Here is a 6725-nt window from a genome sequence, read left to right as displayed (position 1 = left end):
AAATCAATTTATGAGAGGGTTACGAATAATGAAAAAAAGCTAGTGTAAATCTAGCTAGAGTCAGGTATAATTAATGAGATTAAGAAAGAGTCTCTTAGTTGGTTTGGTCATGTAGAACGAATGGATGACGAAAGAATAGTAAAACAGTAGCTTAATCACAAATAACTATCGACGTGATAACAATTTTTCATCATAACTATGATTCATCATAACTATGAAACAACTGTTTAAAGTATTCGCGATCACAATGCAACATCCGTGAACACCTATATTAAATATCAAAATATTTACGTTTCGCGACGTATCATCCTGCTGCGCAATCACATATTTGAATTTCATCGTTGTAAATATGGAAAATATTCCAAAACAAAATATTTATTTATTTATTATTTATCATGCTATTTATTTCATTTATCCGGTGGTTGGTGAGCCAAATGTCAAGAAAAGCAGTCGCCATAGTAATTGTAATTAAATTTTCACTATTATGTATAAGGTATACCTTACTGTTTTGCAAATGCAAAATATTGTATTATTTTTTATAGTAAACGCCGATTTTTCGCCAGTGAACTGTATTTATTTACAGGAACAAAAAACAAGCGTTGACTTAGAGATTGCACATGCGTTGACTTATGACTGCGATAACTTAAGCACGTTCATTATTGTTTATTGTGATCGCTCAAATGCTTAGCATGTTTTAAAGCTCGTCAAAAGTTATTTGCGATTGAGCTACAGGTATATACGGCGAGAATCAACAGTAACGTGGGACGAGGACGTCCAAGAAAGACGTGACATGATCAGATAAACCAAAATCTTAAGTCTGGTCATGTCAAAAGCAGGCAGAACCGAAGGGCATGTTTGTATGGCAAGATATATGAATGCGAAAGAAGCTAGAAATGTATGTCAGGATAGACGTGTGTGTCAGTCAATTCTCTCTGCCTACTCCTACGGGGAAATGGCGTGATAGTAGTAGTAGTAGTAGAAGTATTTATATTATCTAATTAATTTTTACGCCCATAAGGCTTTTACATACATGAAAATAGTATAAACATAAGTACACTAACGTCGCACAATTCAAGAAATTGATTTATTTGACGATTCAGTCAGTGGTCTTGATGTCACAGTAGAAAGGCTAAATAGGTACTCTAAATGCATGGGTTTACAAACCAATACTTCTAAAACCCATGTGCCTTGATGCTCAAAATCCCCTGACTCGAGTCAAACTAAGTCGTCGAAAGGGTCGGGAGTTTCAAATACCTGCGAGTATATGTTGCTAAAAATAGCAGCTTTCAAAGCGAGTGTGGCTAGGAATAGCAGGCGAGATTTGTAGCAATAGTAAGATTTGTCTACAAACGTTCGGAGATACTATAGTTAGAATGGACGACGAAAATCCCTTGAAACTCCTAACTCTCTCTGTGCCAAAAGGGCGACGAAGAGCAGGGAGATCCAAGATCCGATAGATGGACTGCATCAGTGCGGATACGACAGCGTTGGAAGCGAGGAACTGGAGAGGAAGGGCTACAGACCGGCGTGAGTGGGGGAGACTCCCGGATACCGCCAAGGCGCCCCTAGAGCTGTCGAGCTTATGATGATGACGATTCGGAGACACTTATTGATTTTATAGAAGCATACAGTCAACAATGATTAAATTACATAGTAAATATGTCTATAACACAAAAAAGTATCCAGAAATTAAAATGCACGCAACGATTCATGGAAAGACAGATGCTCGGTGTATCTCTAAGAGACAGAATAAGAAATGAAGAAATAAGGCGCCAAACCGGAGTCGTGGATATCATGGATCGTGCAGCGAAATTGAAATGGCAGTGGGCAGGGCACTTGGCGAGACAAAATGATGGCAGATGGACACCCAGAATAATAAAGCGGAGACCATGGGCAAACAAAAGAAGTGTTGGAAGTCCACAGAAAAGATAGGTCGACGACATTGCCTCTATTGCCGGTAAAACGTGGATGATGAATGGAGACGTTTGGAAGAGGCCTTTATCCAGCAGTGGAGAGAATAAGGCTGCAGAAGAAGAAAAAGAAGAAGTAAAGATAAGGTTAAAAGATAGACCAGCGAAGTTCCCAAATAATAATCACACATATTCAACTATGGTACATTCATAAATGTGTCGTTGCGTAGACATACATGTATATATGTAAGAGCGTGTGTTTGTTTGTATATTTGTATGAGAGTAAAGCTCGGGTTTCCTAGGACAGCGGTGCCCGTATTTTAACGGCCGTAGTGAACATTAATGCGATTGACAGCCGTCGTAATGGTGACTAGAGAGTGGTTTCCTATAAAAATGGTGTTGATAACACCGTTAAAAAATAAAACCACTCTCTAGTCACCACTACGACGGCTGTCCACCGCATCACCGTTCACTACGGCCGATAAGATACGGACACCGCTGTCCTAGGAAACCCTAGCTTAAGTGTTCAAATACTTAAAATATTGTTCAGCCTGTGACAGAGCAAAAGTGCTCTTTCATATTTTCTACTCAAGACTTTGCGACTGAAATGTCTGTTGCTTAAAAAAAGTTTTTTTTTCTGAGCTTGCACGACAGATCCCAATTTAGTAAGTCTGGAGTTACACGGCTAAGCTACAAATCAGTATTAATAATAGTCATGTATAATGCTTGATTATAATAATATTAATGTAATAAGTAATGAGAGCACCAGACAAATTAATATGGCTTAACGTGCATACATAATGTGGATCCAAAATAATATTAACATAAACATTTTTTAGCAGCCAACGTCAACTGTTGGTTTATTATCTTTTATCTTGTATCTTTTTTTTTAATCCGTTAGGTTTATATAAACACGAGCTGAACCCGGCAATGCTTTGCTAATGTATTGCAAAATAGATTAAATTATATTGCAAAATAGATTAAATGACCACAATCGAAAGTTTGATATCAATACGGAAAGTCTATATAAAATATTTAAGGTTCATACAGTAGACACTCTTTATAAAATAAATTCTAATGTACAAATTTATTAAGAAGAAAAAATAAAAGAATTTGAGATGAATAAGTCACTCAGATACCAACAAAATATTAAAATTCCATACAAGTCATGGTCAAAATAGCTTTGTCTTCAAAGGTGTAAAAAATTATAATAATCTTCCCAATGAACTTATTCTTCTCTGGTCTCGATCCTGGGATTGGCTGGCAGCAATTACTTTCATTCTTCTCCTCCATTCCTCCCTGTTTTGTGCGGCTCTTTTAAAGTCAATATATGATGAGCAGCGCACGTCCTCTAATAGGTCCTCCAGGTACTCTCGGCGTGGGCGTCCCCTAGAATTCGTCCCCTCGGTCATCCCCTCCAATATGACATGCAGGAGGCCTTCTTGACGTATTACATGGCCGATCCATCTCGCTCGCCTTTCGGACAAGGTCCTGAGCAGGTGCCTTCCACCTTCAATTCTTTGGAGAACCTCCTCATTTGTAATGTGGTCTCTCCAGGAAATTCCTTGTAGTCTTCTATAGGACCACATCTCAAAAGCCTCTAGTCTCCGTTTATCTCTTTCGGATAGGCACCGTGTCTCGCAGCCATACATCAAGATACTCCATACATAGGTCTTGATTAGGAGTATTCTTAGTATTAGGTCTATATTATTTGTTTCTATTATTTTTGACATTTTATTAAATGCAAGTCTAGCTTGATGTATACGGCTGTCGACCTCGCTCTTAGACCGACCGTCCCACGTTATTTTGCTTCCGAGGTAGACAAACTCCTTGGTGTTCTTTAGTGGTATTCCCGACATCACTACTCTCATCTGGTGTTTGTTTTATCTTTATTTATCTTCATACTGTAATTATTTTGAAGAATGCTTTCCATAGTTGTTAAGGCCTCTTGCAGTTCTTCTTCACTTTCAGCAACCATAGCAATATCGTCAGCAAACCTTATCATATCCACCTTTTGCCCGTGTACCTTTACACCTTCTCTGTGACTCATCGTCTCTCTCAAGTCGTCAATCGCACCCTGTTTATAAGCGTTAAAAAGAACAGGTAATAGTGAGCATCCCTGTCTTATCCCTTGTCATATATTGGTTTCTTTTGTATCATCGTCACATCTGATTATAGCTAATGAACTAAAAACTATTAAAAATAATAAATCAAAAAATAAATTTTAAATTAATCAAAAAAAAAATTTTTGAACACGTGTAAAAACAACATTAAATTTTAATTAGTATGAATGTATTATTGTTTTATGTTTTTTCTTTATATATCCTATGTTTTTATTTTTCTTTCTCATGTACTCGTATTTAAAATTAAATAAACTCCTATAAATAAACAAGTAAAACAGTGTAAGTCACTCTCCAAGCTAGTCTCTTTTTTTGGAGAGTTACAGTGATAACATTGACTAGATGTGTAAAAGTAGATATGTTTAGAATTTTACAAAAACATGTACTTTTTATGAAATTTATTAATGAAAAAAAAAAAAATTGTAAATAGTCCAAATAAGATATGTACGCATACATTTTTATTTTTGTGTTTTGGTTTAGATAAATTGTGAGGACAGAGAATTTTGATAAGTAAGTGTTCGAACATTGTTTTCCTGTCCCTGTCTTGCAGACGCCTCCCCGATGCTGTGCGAAAAAGAACACTGCAAGTAAGACCGTTTGTTAGAATAGACAAAATCGACGTATCGCTGTACCGTTTTCCGCACCTCAAAACTGAAACAATTATGTTATTTTTTTAGACAGAGTAACAGAATAAAATTTTCTGTATCGGTATGTTTTGCGTTTTATAAAAAAAGATATATTTGTATACCGTGCGCCGTTTGCCCGAAGACAGCTGAAGCCTATGTCAAAAGTAAATTGAGTTACATGATCACCTTCTGGGAAACTGGTAACAAGACAGACATAACAAGAATACAAAGACAACAAAATAAAATTCTTAAACTAACATACAACCTACCCTACCTGACCTCTACGACTAAACTGTACAAAAAAAAACACACCAGTTTGACATAAACTACTTGACTAAAATTAAGACCTTAAAAATTGTGCACAAAATAACACTGGGAAACATACAAGACAACGACATAATATTAGTCAAAAATGCTGGCATACACAAATATAACACCAGACAACAACAACACTATCATATTGAAAAAGCAAAGACAAACACAGGACAGTCATAAATACTACATAATGGACTTAAACACTACAACGACCTACCTTACTACTTGAAAACTTTTACTGGAGACAAATTTAAAATAAATCTGAAAAAGCACATGATGACTGAACTAACTAGACTATACGAGACATAAAATGACTAGACAATATTAATTTTCTAATGTAACCCTAATGGGTTTTTTAAAATTGTAAATAAATAAAAAAAAATATATAAAAAATAAAACGGCGCTTTTTTACGGGTTTTGATGGTTGTAGTTCCCATAAAAAACTTTTTTTTAAAAAACGAAACAATACGCCAATGGTAAATACCTAAAATGTGTAAAAAAGAGCTCCGCGCTAGTTTGGACATGCAGAACAAATGGACAACGAAAGAACGGCTAAACATATTTACAGTGCGAATGTTCATGGATGCAGAAATAGAGGAAGACCGAGAAAGACATGGCATGACCGAATCCAACAAATACTTGAAGATGGACATGTCAAAAGTCGGAATAATCGGCGCGCGTGCATGAGAAGATGCATGAATGAAGAGAAAACGAGATCTGTTGTGAGCAAAGAAAGAGTAATGTAGCGTTCTATCCTCTCTGCCTACCCTTGCGGGAAACGGCCTGATGGTTTTGTTGTTGTTCTTGTTGTTGTTGTAAGTTAAGTAAAGTTATTTGTTAAGTTGTTTAATATTTATTTTATTATAATAAATAAGCAAAGAGTTAGTGCTTCAAATATAAATTTACTGTTATTTATGTTTAAATAAATAAGCAGTCGCAGTCGATGGCATTTATATAAGTAGGCATAGAATTAAGAATAGTCTAGAAGGATCGTAGAACCATATTTGAATACATCAGACTGTGTCCAATAATTCCCCCACTATGCCTCACTTTCGCCGCGCGCATTCGTAATGCCGCCGCGTAATGTTGCGCGATGGGAAAAAATATAATTATAACACAAATGTAAGGTAAAAAAATCAATCTGTTAATTTATCTAAAATTTTATTGTGCACGCGGAAATATTGATTGACACAGCAGAGTGGATTAGTGAAGGGTCATTTAAAAAAAGTAATTAAATTAATGAACTTTAAACTTAAAATATAAAACGAATTTTATTTTACATAAAACGGATATTTTTATATCATGTTAAATTATATTTGATGTTTTAAAGATAATGTCGGTCAAATGTCCACGATAGAGTTGTTTTATACGAGATCCAATTTTCATTAGTTCTCTTATTAGATGAACAAAGTAGGGTAATAAAATTGACTACCCTGGCAACACCAACGAAATGTTTATTTTGTTTCTTCGAAAATCTGATGAAAAAATAATTCAATTTTTAAGTAAAGCATTTGTTACATATACATTATTTTGCTAATTACACATGAAATGTGATTGAATCCTGATCCTAGCAGTATTTCTACACTTTAAAAGGACACAACGCGGCATAGTTGAATTCAAATCAGGAGTTGCGTACTGAGCGACGTCTGCAAAGAAACTAATGGGTCGAAACGTAAATCTACTAATTTATGAGTAGTTTAGTCGCCTTCTGTTTGATGAGCGTACGCGGTTTCTGGGCTAGTCTTAATTCTATG

This window comes from Micrasema longulum, unplaced genomic scaffold (assembly GCF_059751315.1).
Source record: "Micrasema longulum isolate JH-2025_06_02 unplaced genomic scaffold, ASM5975131v1 h1tg000740l, whole genome shotgun sequence".
NCBI lineage: Eukaryota > Metazoa > Arthropoda > Insecta > Trichoptera > Brachycentridae > Micrasema > Micrasema longulum.
Note: the sequence above shows the minus strand (reverse complement) of the source record.